This window comes from Schistocerca americana, chromosome 2 (assembly GCF_021461395.2).
Source record: "Schistocerca americana isolate TAMUIC-IGC-003095 chromosome 2, iqSchAmer2.1, whole genome shotgun sequence".
In the NCBI taxonomy this organism is placed as follows: Eukaryota; Metazoa; Arthropoda; class Insecta; order Orthoptera; family Acrididae; genus Schistocerca; species Schistocerca americana.
In genome coordinates, this window is record NC_060120.1 from 1,050,275,906 (window position 1) to 1,050,298,972 (window position 23,067).

The window sequence follows — 23,067 nt, forward strand, 5'->3', positions numbered from 1 at the left end:
CTGTGCCTTTTAGACTACCATTGATGAAATAAGGGCCAATAATTGTAGTACCAAGCATCCCACACCCCACGTTAACTTTCCATTGACGCTGATGTTCCATCTGTCCAAGCTATCGTGGGTTGTTGCTGGACCAATAATGCATGTTCTTTGTATTTACCTCTCCTTTGTTTGAGAAGGAACATTGATCGGTAAATAGAACATTGGAGAAGAAGTTGTAATTTGCATCCTGACAAACAGTTATTTAAGGTGGTCAAGATAAATGGGACACCCTGTGTATATATGATTTATTGTGGGATCCGAAATGACGAGAAACGCGTTCGTAGGTTGGCGACTCTACATCTGTAGTGTAGTGTGTAACAGGCTGGGAGTTTGTATGGACGGCAAGCGTGCTCGGATGCCCGAAGTGTTTAAGGCGACCGCTCGCGTCAATCGCGAGATCCGGGTGCGCGTTCCAGTCCAGCACAAACATTCACTGATTTCTTTCCATACCCAAATGCGGCTTCTGTCACTGAAAACCTTTTAATAAGAATCTGTGTGGAACACACGCTTCGTATATGTATATATCACATGTATCTATTTTTACCCTGAATTTTCATTTTGTACACAATAGTGCCTTACAAATTTTGTAGTAATCGAACCTACACTGTCTGACAAAACAACTGAAGAACGCAGGAAGTGATGAGGAACAGAAATTAAACTTCATGGGTTGAGAGGATATGTAATGTTATTCCTGCGATTACAGTATAGAAACAAATAACAAAGAACTTGGCAGTACGATCCCACTTATCTGTCTGACGTAGCATCGCCCCTGGCCTGAATACAAGCACTGATTCAGTTGGGAATACGACTGTTGATATTTTTAAAAATCTCGGGTCTCCGATATATCCGAGCTCTGTATGCCAAAAGTATCGATATATCAATACAGGATGTTACAAAAAGGTACGGCCAAACTTTCAGGAAACATTCCTCACACACAAATAAAGAAAAGATGTTATGTGGACATGTGTCCGGAAACGCTTAATTTCCATGTTAGAGCTCATTTTAGTTTCGTCAGCATGTGCTGTACTTCCTCGATTCACCACCAGTTGGCCCAATTGAAGGTGGGTAATGTTGACGTCGGTGCTTTTGTTGACATGCGACTCATTGCTCTATAGTACTAGCATCAAGCACATCAGTACGTACCATCAACAGGTTAGTGTTCATCACGAACGTGGTTTTGCAGTCAGTGCAATGTTTACAAATGCGGAGTTGGCAGATGCCCATTTGATGTATGGATTAGCACGGGGCAATAGCCGTGGCGCGGTACGTTTGTATCGAGACAGATTTCCAGAACGAAGGTGTCCCGACAGGAAGACGTTCGAAGCAATTGATCGGCGTCTTAGGGAGCACGGAACACTCCAGCCTATGACTCGCGACTGGGGAAGACCTAGAACGACGAGGACACCTGCAATGGAGGAGGCAATTCTTCGTGCAGTTGACGATAACCCTAATGTCAGCGTCAGAGAAGTAGCTGCTGTACAAGGTAACGTTGACCACGTCACTGTATGGAGAATGTTACGGGAGACCCAGTTGTTTCTGTACCATGTACAGCGTGTGCAGGCACTATCACCAGCTGATTGGCCTCCACGGGTACACTTCTTCGAATGGTTCATCCAACAATGTACGTTCTGTAGCTGTGTGTTTCCATTCCATGATTAATGTGATTTGAAGAGAAGTAATAAAATGAGCTCTAACATGGAAAGTAAGCGTTTCCGGACACATGTCCACATAACATATTTTCTTTCTTTGTGTGTGAGGAATGTTTCCTGAAAGTTTGGTCGTACCTTTTTGTAACACCCTGTATATCGACGAAAAAATATCGACGTACCGTCATACATAAATATCGGCATACTGTCGGTTTTAGAATTGTATGTTTAAGTACTGATTTATTATTAGATACTCTTTGGTTTTCATTATGCTGTATTTCTAGAGAGCTGGGAAATCCCGTTTAGATCCAGCAGCCGGTACTGCGGCCCCAATGCTCTACGATGGATGACAGAATTCTTCAACAACATATTACAGACTGGAAGGCTGCCAGCCCTTTTTAAGAGAGCCAAAATCATAGCAATCCTAAAACCGGGAAAAACAGGAAAGCACCATGAAGACTACAGACCCATAGCACTTCTGAGCGTCTTTTATAAATTGCTGGAGAGGCTCGTTCTTAACAGAATAAAAGCCATTGTTGAGGAGAAGATATCAGTTGAACAGGCTGGCTTTAGATCTAAAAGGAGCTACAACGACTAGGTATTAGCAGTAACCACACATATCGAAAGGGGCTTTGAAGAAAAGAAAAAATCCACACCTGTATTTATTGATCTATCGTCTGCGTCACACAGTATGGAGACAAGGAATGTTGCTGAAATTGCTACGCATCATACCTTGTAAAAAACTGGCCACACTACTTAACAACATGCTGGCAAATAGACACATTGAAGTAGACCTTAATGACAAGAAAAGCCGTAACTATGAACTCAATGACGGACGTCCCCAGGGATCAGTTCTTTCGCCTCTGCTCTTCAATATATGCATTTCTGACCTACCAAACACCCACTCTAAAAAGTTCAATAACGCCGACGACATATGTTTAATTAGCCAATCTGTCGACTTCGAGACATCACAAATTACTCTTGAAAACGACCTGAAAAAGATGGCTGAATATTTACAAGTATGGCGACTTAAACCCAGCGCCACGAAGACATAGACAGCCTGCTTTCACCTAAACAATAAGAGGGCACACTATACACCCAGGATCGCTTTCATAAACGAAATGTTGAGATACAACCCTCAACCAAAATATCCTGGGAGTAACGCCTGACCGCATTCGCACCTTCAGAGCGCACCAGGAGATCGCCTGCAAAATAAAAACTAGAAATAACATAACCTAACCACTGACAGGAAATGGCTGGGGAGCGAATGCGATAAACCCTCGGGACGTCGGCCCTTGCTCTTGTCTATTCAGCAGCAGAATACGTGGTTAAATAGCGCTCATACAAGAGCAGTAGATACTCAACTCAATAATACTATGAGGCTGATATCGGGAACGGTCAAGTCAACACCAACCCAGATGATGCTTGGCGTCGAGAATGGTCTTCCTCCAACCCAGACTCAAATAATCTAATCAAAGATCCGAGCCAACGCCCAGTCGAATTTGAGCTACCAAGGAGATCCCGGACATCACTCAACCGGTTCCGAACAGCGCATGGAATTGTCACTACTGGAGGCATAAATGGGGCATGGTTGATAGACCTGACTGAGACTGTGGACACAACAAGCAAACACTACAGCACATCGCCACTGAACGCCGTTTAAGGGTATTCCAAGGTACATTCCAGGACCTTCATTAGCTTAAGGGAGAAGCTACCACCTGGCTGAAAGGACTGGACATCCGTCTCTGAACAGTACAGTAATGCCAACTACATGATCACCTTGCGGAATTATACATCAATTATTGTTTTATTTTATGTGACTTTACATTATATACATTTGTCGTTATCAGTATTTTATCTTATAATCGCTATGTACTGTAGATATATCTGAAAATGTACCAGATGCTGTATTATTGATGTAATCTGATGCTGGATTTAAAGCCAAACGAAATAAAATTTAAAAAATTAGATATTCTGTACATCAACAAGCTCGCAGCGTCCTTATCCCACCTCAAAGCAAGAACTGAATGAAAAACGATGCACATTCACGCTTGGCGATAATCAATCTGGTAACAATGGAAATGTGGCACAATAAAAGATGTTCGATAGGTGTGTCGTTCGGTTTCGTCACATATCGGATTTGCCCAGAACACTTCATGTCGACTTCGCTGTTTCTTCTTTCTGCAAATCCTAGCGACGTAGCAGTTGTAATGTCAACATTGCGTGGTGAAGTTAAACGTTGTAATTTCTGTAGCACCGTGCGCCAGTTACGTCTGCATTTCTACTCATCCGTCTCCACCGACTGCAAAGGCCAATTTTGTCTTTTACATTTTTGTTCATCATTTTCACTAAGTGTATTTGAAGAATGCCGATGCGAAGAAATTGCACACTAACTGCACAAAATTTTTTTAACGCAACTGGTGTGCTATGTCTTCACATCGGAAATCTTGTTATTCTGTTCACACCACCAGCCCCCAGTGTAACCGGACTTCTTCTTTGTACCACCTATACTTGCTTCAAATAGTGAAAGATAACGACTGGACGTTATGAAAGCTCAAAAGGGAGTAAGATTCCTCCACACAGTGAAAGTAAAATTATGTTCTACTACAATTTCAAAACAACAAATATTTATGAAAAGTTTCGAAAAAAATATAATGTAAAATTAAAATATCGGCACTCGATATTGCCAAACGGCGTCGATATATCGATAAACGTGTGACGTCGATTTATCGATATACCGATACATTGTCAAAAGCCCTATTCGGGGAGGCTGGTATAGTAAAGGCGCTGTGTCGTGTCCCTCGGCAAGTTCGCCCACCACTGGTCCTCGACATCACAGGTACTGACACAAGGACGGAGTTGACGTCCAGCTTGGTCCACACTATTTGTATCGGGGAGAGATTTGTGGAGTTTTCAGGCCAGCGAATTACCTCAACATTACATAGGCAGTCCACTGAGGCAGGTATCATCTAAAGATGAGCATTGTCCTGTAGAGAAATGACATCGCGACACAGGCATAACACACGATGACGCGGGATGTCATCGACGTCCTGTTGTGCCATCAGCGTTCCGTCAGCCACTGTCAGCCGTGGCCGTGGCCTGAAGCCTCCACTCACCTGGACGCCAGGGACAGCACTCTTCTCCTTCTCCAAAAGAATAGGTCATACTCACCGGCGATGGTTATCTATGGGACAGGACAGAACTGCGGTTCACTCTTGAACACAATGTGACGCCATTTACCAGCCGTCAGTGCTTTTGAGTCACGGCACGTCTCCAAACACAACCGCTTGTAATACACACATCAAAAAAGTTTTGCATCGCCTCGGTTCTGAGAGTTCCGGAAACCGTACAGAAAATTGGAATAGAGATCAGCGTAAACATCATTTTCGCTCTTTTTATCGCTCATGATAACCACACATTACATGTTGCACCACCATACAGCGACACCTCCAGAGGTGGTGGTCCACATTGCTGTACATACCGGTACCTCTAATACCTATTGCAATGATGCATGCCTGTATTCGTAGTGGCATACTATCCACAACTTCATCAAGCCACTGTTGGTCCAGATTGTCCCACTCCTCGAAGGCGATTCGGCGTGGATCCCTCAGAGTGGTTGTTGGGTCACGCCGTCCGTAACCAGCACTTTTGAATCAATCCCAGACTCGTCCGATAGGGTTCATGTCTGGAGACCATGCTGGCCACTCTAGTCGAGCGATGCCGGAATTATGAAGGAAGTCATTCACAAGATGCGCACGATGGGGGCGCGAATTGTCATCCATGAAGACGAATGCCTCGTCAATATGCTCCCGATGCGGTTGCACTATCGGTCGGAGGATGGCATTTACATATCGTACAACCGTTACGGCGCCTTCCATGACCTTCAAAGGTGTAGATCTTCCCCACATAATGCCACATTAACACAGCAGGGAACCTCTACCTTGCTGCACTCGCTGGACAGTGCGTCTAAGGCGTTCAGTCTGACCGGGTTGCCTTCATACAAGCCTCCGACGATTGTCTGGTTGAAGGCATATGCGACACTCATCGGTGAAGAGAACGTGATGCCAATCCTGAGCGGTCCATTCGGCATGTTGTTGGGTCCATCTGTACCGCACTGCATGGTGTCAGGGTTGCAAAAATGGACCTCGCCATGGATTTCGGGAGTTAAGTTGCGCATCAGTTTGAGTCGTAACACGGCGTCCTGTGGCTCCACGAAAAGCATTATTCAACATGGTGGCGTTGCTGTCAGGTTTCCTCAGAGCCATAATCCGTAGGTAGCGGCCATTCACTGCTGTAGTAGCCCTTGGACGGCCTTAGCGAGGCATGTCATCGACCGATCCTGTCTTTCTGTATCTCCTTGTCCGAACAACATCGCTTTGTTTCACTCCGAGACGCCTGGACACTTTCCTTGTTGAGAGCCCTTCCTGGCTCAAAGTAACAATGCGGACGCGATCGAACCGCATTATTGACCGTCTAGGCATAGTTGAACTACAAACAACACGAGCTGTGTACCTCCTTCCTGGTGGAATGACTGGAAATGATCGGCTGTCGGACACCCTCCGTCTAATAGGCGGTGTTCATGCATTGTTATTTACATCTTTAGCCGGGTTTAGTGACATCTGTGAATTGTCAAAGGGACTGTTTGTGTGTTACAATATCCAGAGTCAACGTCTATCTCCAGGAGTTCTGGGAACCAAGGTGATGCAAAAGTTTTTTTATGTGTGTATGTGGAATGAAAACAGCCACCAGTTGCGGAAGATAGCAGTCAAAAGGTCTTGACCTAGGTTTCAACACATGTAAAGCTTCTTTAAGCTGTTTTTACGATTGTGAATTTTAATTATGAGTGACCCTACAGGCGGCACATCATGGTCAGTATGTAAAACGTAATAAGATTTCTGAAGAAGGCCCATTTGTTGTTGTTGTGGTCTTCAGTCCTGAGACTGGTTTGATGCAGCTCTCCATGCTACACTATCCTGTGCAAGCTTCTTCATCTCCCAGTACCTACTGCAACCTACATCCCTCTGAATGTACTTAGTGTATTCGTCTCTTGGTCTCCCTCTACGATTTTTACCCTCCACGCTGCCCTCCAATACTAAATTGGTAATCCCTTGATGCCTCACACCATGTCCTACCAAACGATCCCTTCTTCTTGTCAAGTTGTGCCACAAACTCCTCTTCTCCTCAATTCTGTTCAATACCTCCTCATTGGTTATGTGATCTACCCATCTAATCTTCAGCATTCTTCTGTAGCACCACATTTCGAAAGCTTCTATTCTCTTCTTGTCCAAACTATTTATCGTCCATGTTTCACTTCCATACATGGCTACGCTCCATACAAATACTTTCAGAAACGACTTCCTGACACTTAAATATATACTTGATGTTAACAAATTTCTCTTCTTTAGAAACGCTTTCCTTGCCATTGCCGGTCTACATTTTATATCCTCTCTACTTCGACCATCGTGAGTTATTTTGCTCCCCAAATAGCAAAACTCCTTTACTACTTTAAGTGTCTCATTTCCTAATCTAATTGCCTCAGCATCACCCGACTTAATTCGACTACAGTCCATTATCCTCGTTTTGCTTTTGTTGATGTTCATCTTATATCCTCCTTTCAAGACACTATCCATTCCGTTCAACTGCTCTTCCAAGTCCTTTGCCGGCCGCGGTGGTCTAGCGGTTCTAGGCGCTCAGTCCGGATCCGCGCGACTGCTACGGTCGCAGGTTCGAATCCTGCCTCGGGCATGGATGTGTGTGATGTCCTTAGGTTAGTTCGGTTTAAGTAGTTCTAAGTTATAGGGGACTGATGACCACAGATGTTAAGTCCCATAGTGCTCAGAGCCATTTGAACCATTTGAACCAAGTCCTTTGCTGTCTCTGACAGAATTACAATGTCATCGGCGAACCTCAAAGTTTTTATTTCTTCTCCATGGATTTGAATACCTACTCCGAATTTTTCTTTTGTTTCCTTCACTGCTTGCTCAATATACAGATTGAATAACATCGGGGATAAGCTACAACCCATTTATACAGGTTGAAACCTAGGTCAAGAGCTTTTGACTTCTGCTTTCCACAAGTGGTGGCTATTTTTATTCCATATAATACCTTTGCACAGCTGCTGCTGGAGACATGAGTAAGATTCTAATGCAACCACCTGTTTTGGAGCGTTAAGTACAGTCTACGCATGGGACGGTAATTCTGTAGCATGGCTTTTCCTGGTTTTTGACCGATTGCGCAGGATGACAGAAGTTTTTGCAGGGCCTCCATTACTCATTCTCGGGTGGCAAGTGCATGTGTGATGTCGGTACGATGTGCTCGGAGCACAACGCAGCGATCCTTGCGTCAGACACGGTGGACTGGAACCTTGACAACGAGCCATTCAGCGCAACACGAGGCTACTGTCACATACAAGTATTCTCCAAACCTTTATATTATATATATTATGAAAGCTGACTCACACGAGTACGGGGCATCTCCACGTCCTTCGCACTGATCAAGCGACCGCTAATGCTCTTCACGCCCCTTATATACCACAACAGGCCTGGTAACTACACTAAAGGCGAACAGCAGTGATGCCCACTGGTGGTGGGTTACTCGTGCCTGTCGCAGAGAAGTGCGAGTCTAACCATTTACATAACCACCAATCGGGTATGCGTACGAAGTTATTTTGCCACTCGACCGTGTCCTCCGTGTTCTTCACTTTTTTAATAGGCTATGTATTTTATAGGGCAACGGCCTTGCTGCAGTGGATACACCGGTTCCCGTGAGATCAACGAAGTTAAGCGCTGACGGGCGTGGTCGGCACTTGGATGGGTGACTATCCAGGCCACCATGCGCTGTTGCCATTTTTAGGGGTCCACTCAGCTTCGTGATGCCAATTGAGGACCGAATAGCAGTGGCTTCGGTCAAGAATACCATCATAACGACCGAGAGAGTGGTGTGCTGACCCCACGCCCCTCCTATCCGCATCCTCAGCTGAGGATGACACGGCGGTCGGATGGTACCGGTAGGCCACTCGTGGCCTGAAGACGGAGTGCTTTATGCATTTTATAGAAATGAGTAATTCGTAAAACAATTGCTACTAAACTGACGCTTTCCGCCGGCCGTTGTGGCAGTTCTAGGCGCTTCAGTCCGGAACCGCGCTGCTGCAGCGGTCGCAGGTTCTAATCCTGCCTCGGGCATGGATGTGTGTGATGTCCTTAGGTTAGTTAGGTTTAAGTAGTTCTAAGTCTAGGGGACTGATGATCCCATAGTGCTGAGAGCCATTTGAACCATCTGACGCTTTCCACAAGCTGATATTCTGTGCTGTTCCAGATTGCATTTAATAAAATGCAGTCGTCTAGGAAATCTGAAGATGGGTTATAAATATCCCAAAATCGGTAATTCAGTATAAATATTCTAAATAAGAGACATCTGAGTGGAAATTTACTCAGTATTCGGTTAAGGAGGCTATAATTCCTTCGGAACAAGTAAATAAAAAAAGTAAATCAAACTCTCCTGGTCGTAGTGCTTCAAGAATCATCAGTCCACGAAGTTCATTAGTCCGAAAAAAAAGAGTGGAAGCGCCTCGAATACTTTGTGGAGGGGAAGGACAAGCAGAAGGATCCAGGGAAAGGCGCGCCGTATTAGCGAGAAGGGTGGGAGAGGGGGGGCGCCAGCGCTGTCTGTCTCTGTGTGGCGGGCCCAGAGTCAACACGGCCCTCACAGCCATTGTCCAAACAGCCCGGGGCAGCCCGGCAGCCCGGACCAGAGCAGCGCACAGCGCTGCGCCCTTTTTATTTGCTCGCCCCCGCAGTTTAATTACCTCTGAGGGCGCCCTCTCCCTCCCCCGCAACCCTGCTGGAACCACTGGTACAGTCAGAGCACGTCCGCGCCCGCTGCCGGCCGGCCACAGCTGCGCACAATCACTGTGCGAGCGGCGAGGGGTGTGGGCGGAGAGCGGCGGCGCAAACACTCCATCTCTCCCCGCTCTCTACACGCATCCGCATCCCACGCGAGTTAAGTGATGATATTTCGGTTTGAACACACGGTAGCCAGGTCTTTAGCACTCGTACAAGAGATGATTGTTGTTGAAATGGTTAAAACAGAAAAAAGTGCCACAGCAAGTGTAGTAACGCAATTACGCAGAACCATTTGCAGACACTCTCTCTCTCTCTCTCTCTCTCTCTCTATCTTTCTCTAAGGCAAAGAAGAAGCGACGCACCAGAAAGGAATTATCTGACTGGGACGGAAATCACTAGAAGAGATGCATATATACAGACGCACAATTGATTACAAGTTCAGGAAAGTAGCATGCGTCATTCAAGAGAAAGAGTTTCACGAATTTAGTACGCCAATAAATCGTCGGTCCACCTCTTGCTCTTATGCAAGCAGTTACGAGGCTTGGCATTCATTGATAAAGTTGTTAGATATCATCCTGAGACATATTGTGCGAAATTCTGTCCAAATGGCACGTCAGATCGTCAAAATGCCGAGATGATGCTCCACACTTTTTCAGTTGGAGAGAGACCTGGCGACCTTGCTGGCCAAGACAGGGTTCGACAAGCACGAAGTCAAGTACTAGAAGCTGTCGCCGTGAGCAGACGGGCATTATCTTACTGGCATTATCTTACTGAAATGCAAGCCCAGAATGTTTTGCGATGAAGGTCAACCACAGGGGGCTTGGAATATCGTCGACGTACCGTTGCGCTCTTAGGGTGCTGGGAATGAGAAGAAGAGGGACTCTGCCATGAAAAGAACTGGCATCCCAGACCGCCACTGGTGGTTTTCGGGCTGTATGGCGTCTTCGCTGGTCATCAGTCGTAATTCGTAGCGGGCCACGTCACAGACGACAATTAGATTCTAAGCCAAAGCCGTGTCTGGAGACATCCTGGACACTGCTAGGATACCAACCTTAACGTCGCCCGCCACACGCTCCAAAAACCAAGAAACATGGTGTGGGGTGAACTTCATTTCATATCAAAACTTCTTTGGTTGCTATCCGCGGCAATCTTACAGCACAGCTGTACGTCGAATATTCAAAAATGGTCCAAATGGCTCTGAGCACTATGGGACTTAACATCTGAGGTTGAAAGTTCATATGGACAAGCATGCATGTCCGAAGGGACTTTCCATCGTAATTCAGAATAACACAGATGCTGCAATATCGTATCGTACCTATTGCTAAGTGACGTCAACACATCTCAGTAAAGCAAACCCTCCGCATACTTTGCGCTTCCGTTCTGCTGTTGTAATTACTGCTCTGGTTCATTTTTTCAATGACTGAGTTAAGAACGTTGCATAGTCTTCTTTATGTTGTTGCCCACAAGGCTGCTTTTGGGTATAGGGTCTACAGCTATTTTGAGAAACTCTTTGGAAACGCGCTATCATCCTCTTGTATTTTGTTTTAACGAAATTCCTTCCGCCTTGTTGTATTTGCTGTCGTCGTGTTACCTGGCAGAGACTGTGGGCACGATTGTTCAGCTCAGACTTACGTGTATGTGTTTTCAGTTTTGTAGTAAGATTGTATTCAGTGCTCTGAGGCTTGTGGCGTGAATTCATCTTTGAATCTGGTATAACTTCACTAACTTCTCGAACTGTTGTCATTCCGGGGCTAATCCAGCGTGATTCTATTATGTTATTGGTTTTTAAAATTATGGTTAGCATCTTTGGTGCCTCTTACCCGTTTTTCTATTTTAATTATTTGTCATGGTTCTTGCTTTTTGCCTCGATTTAGAGGGAATTAAACTATTACTGAATATTGATTTTGTGCACGAACTGATCTCTCAAATGGTTCAAATTGCTCTGAGCACTATGGGACTTTACATCTGAGCTCATCAGTCTCCTAGACTTAGAACCACTTAAACCTAACTAACCTATGGACATCACACACATCCATGCCCGAGGCGGGATTCGAACCTGCGACCGTAGCAGCAGCGCGGTTCCGGATGAAGCACCTAGGAACGCTCGGCCACAGCGGCCGGCACTGACCTCTCCATTGCGTCCCACAAATGTTGGATGGCATTCATGTCGGACGATCTGAGTGACCAAACCATTCGCTCGAATATCCAGAATGTTCTTCAAGCCATTCGCGAACAACTAAGGGCTGGTGAGATGGCGCATTTTTGTCCATAAAAATTCCATCGTTGTTTGGAAACCTGGCTTCCACGAATGGCTGCAATTGATCTCCAAGTAGCCAGACTTCCAGAGGACCCAGTCCATTCCACGTAAGCACAGTCCACACCACTATGGGGCTACCACCATGTTGCACAGTGCCTTGTTGGCAACTTCGGTCAATGGCTTCGTGGAGTCTGGGCACACTCGAACCCTGCAATCAGCTCTTACTAACAGAAATCGGGACTCAGCTGACCAGACCACGGTTCTGCAGTAGTCTGGGGTACAGCCTGCTCTGGCGTAACGTCGAGCGCCTGCAGGTCGGCTAGGAACGTTACAGCAGAGACGGCTGTGAGACGACGTCAGACAATGGCACGCTGACGGTCCTCTCTCTATGACGACACCGAGACAGGAGCGGCCTCTAGACGAAGAAAAAGACAGCGCCGCGCCGCCTGACCGCGGCCGGAGTTGCAATCGAACCGACCTACGATCGCTGCAGCAGTGACTTAGAAACTGTATTGGTTCACTTGTATTACGAAGTGTATACAGGGTGTTACAAAAAGGTACGGCCAAACTTTCAGGAAACATTCCTCACACACAAATAAAGAAAAGATGTTATGTGGACATGTGTCCGGAAACGCTTAATTTCCATGTTAGAGCTCATTTTAGTTTCGTCAGTATGTACTGTACTTCTTCGATTCACCGCCAGTTGGCCCAATTGAAGGAAGGTAATGTTGACTTCGGTGCTTGTGTTGACATGCGACTCATTGCTCTACAGTACTAGCATTAAGCACATCAGTACGTACCATCAACAGGTTAGTGTTCATCACGAACGTGGTTTTGCAGTCAGTGCAATGTTTACAAATGCGGAGTTGGCAGATGCCCATTTGATGTATGGATTAGCACGGGGCAATAGCCGTGGCGCGGTACGTTTGTATCGAGACAGATTTCCAGAACGAAGGTGTCCCGACAGGAAGACGTTCGAAGCAATTGATCGGCGTCTTAGGGAGCACGGAACATTCCAGCCTATGACTCGCAACTGAGGAAGACTTAGAACGACGAGGACACCTGCAATGGAGGAGGCAATTCTTCGTGCAGTTGACGATAACCCAAATGTCAGCGTCAGAGAAGTAGCTGCTGCACAAGGTAACGTTGACCACGTCACTGTATGGAGAGTGCTACGGGAGAACCAGTTGTTTCCGTACCATGTACAGCGTGTGCAGGCACTATCAGCAACTGATTGGCCTCCACGGGTACACTTCTTCGAATGGTTCATCCAACAATGTACGTTCTGTAGCTGTGTGTTTCCATACTACGATTAATGTGATTTGAAGAGAAGTAATAAAATGAGCTCTAACATGGAAAGTAAGCGTTTCTGGACACATGTCCACATAACATCTTTTCTTTATTTGTGTGTGAGGAATGTTTCCTGAAAGTTTGGCCGTACCTTTTTGTAACACCTTGTATACTGAAGAGCTTGCTCATGTTCGTCTGTCAGCCCTTGCTTGCGACACGTCTATATCTCACAAAGTATTGTAATCGTTTCCTTTTGTAATAAACTCCGTTAATACGATTTGCTTGAATTGTTGTCTAGCGTTCCGAGAAAGCAGTTGTCATAGGCACGCTATAGTAGTCGAGTGGTGAGAACACAACCGACGTGGTTACGAATCCAAGGGAGGCGCTACAAGCAAACTCGTACTGTTAGTAAAGGTAGTCGCGTCGGTCGTCTGCTGCCGTAGTCCATTAACGCCAAATTTCGCTGCACTGTTCTAACCGATACGTTCGTCGTACGTGCCACATCGATTTCTGCGGTTGTTTGAAGGAGTTTTTCTTGTCTTTAGTACTAACAACTCTATGCAAACATCGCTGCTCTCGGTCGTTAAGAGAAGGCCGTCGTCCACTGGCGTTGTCCGTGGTGAGAGGCAATGCCTGGAATTTGGTACTCCCGGCACACTCTAGACTGTGTGGGCCGCGGGATATTGAATTCCGAAATGGAATGTTCCATGCGTCTAAGTCCATCTGCCATTCCGCGTCCAAAGCCTGTTAATTGCCGTCGCGCTGCCATAATCACGTCGGAAACTTTTTGATATGAATCACCTGAGTACAAATGACAGTTGCGGCAGTGCAGCCCATTTACACCTTCTGTACGTGACACTACCGCCATGTGTGTATGTGCATATGACTATCCAATGACTTCGTGTATGCTCATGTGACGTTTCGTGTTCATCATACTGTCATGGACCGTTTCCTCCAGTTTGTTCTAATTTAGCAGAATCATCCCTGCATAACGATTCCATTTATGCACTTTGAATATCATAAAGTATAAAATACGTTAATTACTTGCCGATCTTGTCGTCACATGCTAAAAAATGACAAAAAATCTGTTCTATTTTATGCTATTAGTTTAAATAGTGTGTAAGTCTAGGGACCGATTACCTCAGCATTTTGGTCCCTTAGGAATTCACACACATGTTAACATTTGAACAAAGAGTTATTCCAGAATTTAGGAATGCATGTCATTGAGAAAGCTTCAGGAAGTAATAGCCATTCTGAAAACGCTACAACTTCTGTCGTCGAAAGTGGACATGCTGTAGGATACGAGCAGTCTGGGCGCGAAAGCAGCGCATCACGGCGGCAGCGCGCACTAGCAAGTGACAAGCAGAGAGCGCACGCCGCTTTGAAGACAACGGGTCCCGTGTCTGCCGTGGTGCGCGACGAGACGGGGAGCGGTCAGCTGTGAAGCAACTCTACACTGAGATTTTCTGACCTCACAAGTTCGCAAGTTTAGTCAGCGGGTACGTGGCACCACTGTGCAGCGGCTGACAGTCGATGGCAGTGCAGCTCGTCTGGAAGGATCTGTAATTCCATTACGGTGTTTGTAAATATATGCTCTCGCGTCGACACGAATTAGTAAAGTCTTCTTGGTGGTTTCAGCCGCCTCCAGTGATCAGGCAGCCAGCCCGCGCTTTTGACTGACAAGCGGTCAGCGTGACCTCTTCATCACCGGTTTCGTCTAAACTTATGGTATATGCAGAGCTTGTCCGGAGGTGTAAGTGACGTAATTGGGGACTCCAGATAGCCAAAAGTTTAGAAAAAATAGCATTTTTGGAGCTTATTGGGCGAGACATTAGACATTTATTTTAACATAGTTACCAGACGACGGTTAATACAGCAGAAAGAGCACAGAACGGTAATCGGAAGGTTGTGGGGTCGGGTCCCTGTCCGGCACATTCTTTTTACTTTCAGTTAGCTGACAAGCCCGACATTAGCCGGGTATTCACATTAGAAATGGAAACAAAAAAATGATCTGTGTGTCGAGTGAAACATCGAAAATGTTTCACTTCCACCTAATCGTAAAAACGCCCTTGTAATTATGGAACAGTCATACAAAAAATATACGTTATATACGTATGTACGAGTACACTATCCAAATTAAGAAAAAGAGAATGTAACGTTATCTCTGACGTTTACATAACTCTGATCATGGTTCTAAAGAGTATTTCCAGTTAGATGTTCAGGAACTACGGCGAATAAATTTTTGAATGAGCACGCCCTGGAGCAAGAGACATACAGTTGGCCATGAGAAAAACACGGAGATGTGAGATCCACTTTGCAGTATTTAGTACACTGTCCCAGTGTCTTGACAGTTGTAATGGCAACTGCAAGTTTTACTGGAAACTGGAAAGTGGGAAGGGAGGCCTGTCAGAGTAACAACGTGTTGCACGATGATATATTTGTGTAAGTACATTTAGCGGCATATGTACATACTGTCTGCAAAATACTTTGTGAACAGTGTTAGCAGCAAAGCAGTAATAAATTTAAACGTCATCCATGATGCGGCAGTTACTCACCCATCTCATTGTTTATGACGTCATATCTGTTGAACCGTGATGAGTTCTTGGTTCTTACCCCAAAGTGATTGTTGCCCGACAGTAAGGGACATATGTGTACCAAGCTTGCGTCAAATTGACCCAGCGGTTTTGAAGGAGATTTGGAACATACACACATACATATATCCATTTTTATAACAAGTATGTATGGATTTTCACGTTACTTACAGGGCAAATAAAGTGAAATGTTGCTCAATATATTATGTTTTTGAGTCTTATCATAGAAGACATCAAAATGAAAGGAAACGAATATTTCGAATTGCATATAAATTTCCAAGATAGAGCTGGCCTAGGCAGCTGCAAGTGAACAGCAGTTTCCCGTTGCAGGTAAAGTCGGCTCATGGAGAGAGGAACAAGAATCACATCCTGAGAACACTGCAGGAAAATGCGCTTCATTCAGCATTCACGTCACCAGCTATCCCCGAAATGATCCGTTACGCGTGGTTTCCTGCCAAACTGTGCAGTGACAGAGAACCCATGAAGAATGTAAACAAGGATTGTTTTTCAACAAAAACTTAAAAATTAGAATATAATTGCAACAATACGGCGTTTATAACGTGTGGAAGACGTCAAGACGATCACCGCTTCCCCCCTTTCTATGATGAACATCACCACAGCACGGATAAATTATTAATTTGATATACGAAGTTCAGGTGTACGCCTTGCAATTCCTTCCTGGAAATTTATTTGCAGTCCCTAATATTTATTGCCTTTCCTTTTCATACCTTTTTTGAAAATATTCGAAAAACAATGTATTGAGCGTTATTTCGGCGGTTTATTTGTTGTCTACGTAAAAATTCATAATGAAAAATGTTTCTACATACAGGCTCGGCAACGGCCTTGCCGCAGTGGATACACCGGTTCCCGTTTGATCACCGAAGTTAAGCGCTGTCGGGCGTGGCCGGCGCTTGGGTGGGTGACCATCCAGGCCGCCATGCGCTGTTGCCATTTTCCGGGGTGCACTCAGCCTCGTGATGCCAATTGAGGAGCTACTCGACCGAATAGTAGTGGCTTCGGTCAAGAATACCATCATAACGACCGGGAGAACGGTGTGCTGACCCCACGCCCCTCCTATCCGCATCCTCCACCGAGGATGACACGGCGTTCGGATGGTCCCGGTAGGACACTCGTGGCCTGAAGACGGAGTGAGTACATACAGGCTCAATTTCCCGACCGTCGGATTATCGTTCCGTATTATTTCCAATTGGCATCCTTTGCCCAGAAACTTACGTTAAGATATCGCATATCCCGCGCCAAATATGCTTTATTTTCTTAACGCTTGGGAATCTTGAGTCCCCATCTCTGTCACTTTCGTATCTTGCCAAGTCCTGCAAATACCATAAATTTAGACTAAATCTGTGATGACTAGTAGCCGCCGTCTCCTTGTGAGTATATCTTAGCAATTCTCAAGTGTCTACTGACCGCGCTGTCGGCGACAGCTTCATTCGTATATAAACATATACCGATACGATGAACGGATAAGGGAGAAATAAGCACATAAAACATAACAACAATTGTAAAAAATATCATGACGCGGTTCAAGGTATGAAGCAAATTGAGACGTACCGTTCTCATAGATGATGGTAAAAAACGATAGTCCGCCTAAATGTACGTGAGTTACAAGATAGCGGTTGATCGTCATTTTTTACTGTTTTCCGTCTTTCCTTTAGTTGCTCTAAAATCGTGGAGGTGTGTACCGTCTATGCAACTAAATGAAGGCAGTTTGTTTATTGCCACACGCGTTTCGCTTCTTTCATTGGGTAAGCATCATCAGTGGCCTGAAATAGATGTTTCTTTTTCCACATACAGTGAAGTACTATGTGGTAGATATCACACATCAGTGAAAGGTCGAGCAGTAGAGTCCCTGTAATGTATTTGATCGGCAGTGCTTCGACCCAGCGTGAGACTCAATCAGTGATTGAGAGTAGGTCTTTATAGACTTTTGATACCAGGAGAAGCCCGACGAGCTCCACGTGCATGTGCCGAAATCGAGAGAGCGGTATATCCAAGCTGCTGAGTTGCGATGCACATGGCGTGCCTTGCTACGATGGCATGCAAGGCAAGTCTGCCTCAACGTGAGGCAATCTCGTTTGATGTTCGGCCGAACGAATCGTTCGGTTACGAGACAGACAATTGGGTGGACACTGTGACGGTACGTCACATAAATGGACATTTGGAGAAAGGGAAAGGAAGTTTTTGTTGTGCGACTTGTGAATTATATATTATTTTAAGACTGTGTACGTGTGCTCGATGTATAAGAAAGATTAAAAAAAATTAAATAATACCACCAAAAATCACAAACAGCGATGTGATATAAAAATAAAAGAACATTCTTTTTATCTGTGTAACGAAAATGAACATGACCAGAGACTATTGCTTTATTGAAAGTGCTCCTGTTTTTGTTTCGTGTAGAGGTTGGCCGCCATTGTAGCGCTGGATAATAATTAAAGTAAGTTTGGTTGTAATTTAGTAAAATATAATTGAAATTGTTATTAGAAAGTGTGTATTATTGACTTAGTTGCCACCTCTCATGATCGCAACTATTAATTCTCATTAACCAAGTTTTTACAGAACTTCGCAGTGCAGGGAGCTCATCTCCCCTAACAGGATTTAGTCGGTCATTACGCTGACTGTATTATTTAATTAAAATTTCATGCCATAATATTAAATGTAAATGCGAGAGACTTCTCAATTTTGACATTTCATTAATTTCAAAGTTAAACAGCGTACTAATAAATCTCATTTACTAAAATCCACAGCATTGAACGAGTTCAATATGTTTCATTTTGGCCGCCTAACGGCAGTCGAGATTCTCTCCAGTTTTGCCTTGCAAATAATGAACAAGAAATATTGAAAACCATTACACCCCATAAGCTCCGCAATATCTCAGTTAATATTTGTGACATTTGGTATATAAATAACCAGTAGCCCCTGAGACCCATATTAATAATTACAGTTTGCATAAGAATATGCATATTTTCTTTTCTAAATAGCAGCGCTCACGCAAACTATTTATTAGAAGGCGGTGAGCGCGCGTTGTGTTTAAAAAATATTATATCGTACGTACTCCGGGGCAGCCGATGTCCGTACGAATGTTATCACGGTATAAGTTAATTAAAAGTCTCACGCTATCCCACAATATTTAAAGCCACCCCAACCAAAATCATAAAATATAATGATAAAAATAAAAATATGTAATTATCCCGTGATAAATGCCCACACCGACACACATATACAGTTATACCGTGATAACACCTGGGTGGACCAGATTATGGTACCGGTCGAAGATCGTGCAGCGCATGTTTGTCAGGATGAGAGGTCATACTCTGTTCCGTGAAACATGGCAGAGGATGTGGGCGTCATTGCTGACAATAGTTCTTCGTTCGATGTGCAAACCAGAGATGGCAGTGCTGAGCAAGTCATTCACTGACAGATTGTGGTTTTGTTCATTCCCTAGTTGAGCGTAGTCGAGGGGGAGTGAAACAATATTGTTGTGAGACAGACAGTCGGCGACAATGTTGTTAGCACATGGTTATGAGATCCTGGAGACAAAAACGGTGACGGCCCACATCCCTCGATGGGTCCCGTATCGTGACAGCGAGTGGTTTGTGATCTGCAAGTATCATAACACGTCTGGATGCCAAGAAAGCTTTGGATGTTGTGTCAGGTTTCTAGGGACGGTAATTGTAGAGCAAGGTCCAGACATTTGGATGTGGTTTTGATACCATCAGCACTGAAGATGTATCTGAGGAAGCTCACTTTGGTTTCGTGCAACTGAGATTTTTCTTTGTTAATGACTATCCCTGCACCTTGGAGGGCTGTGAGAACTATTTAGAGATGTTGCTCGTGATTCTGTGTGTTGTCAAGGCATGCATAGCAACAGCACAGTTTCTAGAGGACCTTGTAGATGTATCTTTGGCAACTTTGGGCCGTGTTTCTCAATCAGTATGGCACAAAAGAAATACAAAGAGGCCAAAACGTGTGATAATAGTCATCTTATCAGTGTTGTCTTGGTGCATCGGTATTTACATTCGACAAAACTGAAAACAGTTGCACCTGCAAGGGAATGTGTAAAGTCTTAAATGTTAGGGATGGGGTAATTGTCATGTATTGTTCGAGAGATGAGAACTTTGTAATCACTACAAAGCCTAAGAGAGCTGTCCTTCATTAGAAAAATTTTATGGTTGAAGCCCAGGAGTAGTCCGAAGGGCGAACTATACCCGTGGTAGCAGTTAATCAATGGTTGTTTTTGGCGCCTGTGGAAGGACCTGGCCCAGGCCGCGTGACTTGTGGCAAACTGGAGAGCCGGGGATTGAAGGAATGTGGTGTGTCGTACCATCCAAATGACACACTGCCAAACCTTTGCTCGCAATCAAATCTGACGCCACAGCTGATATGGGATTTTATCTGCTAGCTTTTGTCACGGATTGCTTAATGGAGCTGTCGTTTTGGGTTGTGAGATACAGTCAGAAGCCAAAGAATTATGACGACCTGCTTAACAGCTTGTTTGTATCCCTATGAAAAGAAACCATATCACTGATTCTGGGTATCACAGATCCGACAGTTTGTTGTAGGTTTTTGGAGGTATTTGGTATCACATGTCTACTCGTAGGTCATGTAACTGACGTAAAGAATGGGCCGCTAATATGCATATGCAGTAATGGCGTCCCATAGCGACTCAGGTGGTTCCATGAGATATACATCAGGCGAATTTGGTGGCCAAGACATCAACGGGAGTTTACTATAATGCTCCTCAAACCACTGTAGCACTGTTCAGGCTCCGAGACCCAGACAATTATACTGCTGAAAGATGACATCGCCGCTGGGGAAGACATCAAGCATGAAGGGATACCTGTGATTCGCAGCTGACAGCGTGTCGTCGATTACTACCACATGTCTTATGCAAGCGCAGGAGAATGTCTTCTGTATCGGCACATGTGATCTAGGCGTAGCGGCTTTGATTAGTAATCAAAACGTCCTCGGTCCCGGGTCCAAAGCCCCCCGCAGCGTACATTTTGATTAATAATCAGCAGTGGCGGCCGAAGACTTCCGGCATAAGAAATCAGCCTCATTCTGCCAACGGACTTGTCAAAGAGGGCGGAGGAGCGGAAAGAGGTTCAGGACACTTTGTCCTTGGGGTGGGAAAATGCCACTAAAGACGGTAGAATCAGCAATGACCAATGGCATGAGGATGCAAAAGGCAATGGAAACCACTGCATTAAAGATACATAACGTGTATCTACAGGACACCTGTAATTGAAACAGTGTAACGATGATCTCTCCATTGGCAAAAGATTCCGGAGCAGTCTCCCTTTTCGATCTCCAGGAGGGGTCTGCCAAGAGGAAGGTGACCATAAGAAAAAGACTGAATAACCAACAAAATGATAACGTTCAACTAGTCGGGGCGTGGAATTTCAGAAGCTTGAACAGGGTAGGGGAGCTAGAAAATATGAAAAAGGAAGTTACAAAGGCTCAACATGGATATAGAGGGCACAGTAAAGTGAAGTGGAAAGATGGATATGGTCAGATGAGTATAGGGTAATATCAACAGCAGCAGAAAATGGTAAAATGGGAGTGGGATTCGTTGTGAATAGGAAGGTAGGGCAGAGAATGTGTTACTGTGAACAATTCAGTGATAGGGTTATCCTTATCAGAAACGACAGCAAACCAACATCGACAGTGATAATTCAGGTATTCATGCCGACGTTGCAAGTCGAAGGTGAAGAGATAGAGAAATTATATGAGGATATTGAAAGGATAACACAGTACGTAAACGGAGATGAAAATCTTGGGGGACTGGAACGCAGTTGATGGGAAGAAACAGAAGGAAAGATTACAAAAGAAAATGGGCTTAGGACAAGGAATGTGAGAGGAGAAAGACTATTTGAGATCTGTAATAAATTTCAGCCAGTAATAACGAGTACTCTGTTCAAGAATCACAAGAGGAGGACGTATACTTGGAAAAGGCTGAGTGATACGAGAAGATTTCTGTTATATTACATCATGGTCAGACAGAGACACCGAAGTCAGATACTTGACTGCAAGGCATGCCCAGGAGCAGATATAGACTCAGATCACAATGTAGTAGTGATGAAGTGTAGGCTGAAGTTTAAGACATTAGACAGGAAGAATAATACGCGAAGAAGTGGGATACGAAAGTACTAAGGAATGAGGAGATACGCTTGAAGTTATCTAAGGCTATAAACACGGCGGTGAGGAATAGCGAACTAGCCACTACAGTTCAAGAGGAATGGACATCTCTATAAAGGACATTCACAGAAATTCGAAAGAAAAATATAGGTACAAAGAAGGTAACTGCGAAGAAACCATGGGTAATAGAAGAAATACTTCAGTTGAGCGATGAAAGAAGGAAGTAAAAAATATTTAGGGAAGTTCAGGAATACAGAAATACAAATCGCTTAGGAATGAAATAAATAGGAAGTGTGGGGAAGCTAAGACGAAACGGGTAGGTGAAAAATGTGAAAAAATCGACAAAGAAATGGTTGTTGGGAGGACTGACTCAGCATATAGGAAAGTCAAAACAACCTTCGGTGAAATTAGAAGCAAGGGTGGTAACATTAAGAGTGCAACTGGAATTCCACTATTAAATACAGAAGAGAGAGCGGACACGTGGAACGAGTACATTAAAGGCCTCTATGAGTAGGAATATTTGTCAAATGCGAACAGGAATCGATTTAAAAGAGATAGGGTATCCAGTGATAGAATTTAAGAGAGCTTTGGAGGAATTAAGATCAAATAACGCAGAAGGGATGGATAACATACCATCAGGAGTCCTAAAATCATAGGGGGAAGTGGCAACAAAACATCATTTACCTTGGTGTGTAGAATGTACGAGTCTGGCGACATACCATTTGACTTTCGTAAAAATATCATCCACACAATTCCGAACACTACAAGAGCTGACAAATACGAGAATTATCGCACAGTCAGCTTAATAGCTCATGCATCCAAGTTGCTTACAGCAATAATATACAGAATAATGGAAAAGAAAATTGAGAGTGTGTTAGATGACGATCAGTTTGGCTTCAGGAAAGGTAGAGGCACCAGAGAAGCGATTCTGACGTTGCGGTTGATAATGGAAGCAAGACTAAAGAAAAATCAAGACACGTTCATAGGATTTGTCGACCTGGAAAAAGCGTTCGACAGTTTAAAATGATGTAAGATGTTCGAAATTCTGAGAAAAATGCGAGTAAGCTATAGGGATAGACGGGTGATATACAATTCGTTCAAGAACCAGGAGGGAATAATAAGAGTGGACAAACGATAGATACTGTTATACTGACAAAGGTTGGGTTATCCCGACTGAAACCTAGGTAAAGTTTTAGGTAAACGGTGCAACTGAGGCTGTTCATTAGTAAAATTAAAATTAATATTTATAC

General features: G+C 44.4%; 1 pseudogene; it reads left to right on the forward strand.

Moving 5' to 3' along the window:
* Positions 1-16,497: 16,497 nt before the first annotated feature.
* LOC124596847 lies at positions 16,498-16,615 on the forward strand (annotated as a pseudogene).
* Positions 16,616-23,067: the final 6,452 nt, after the last annotated feature.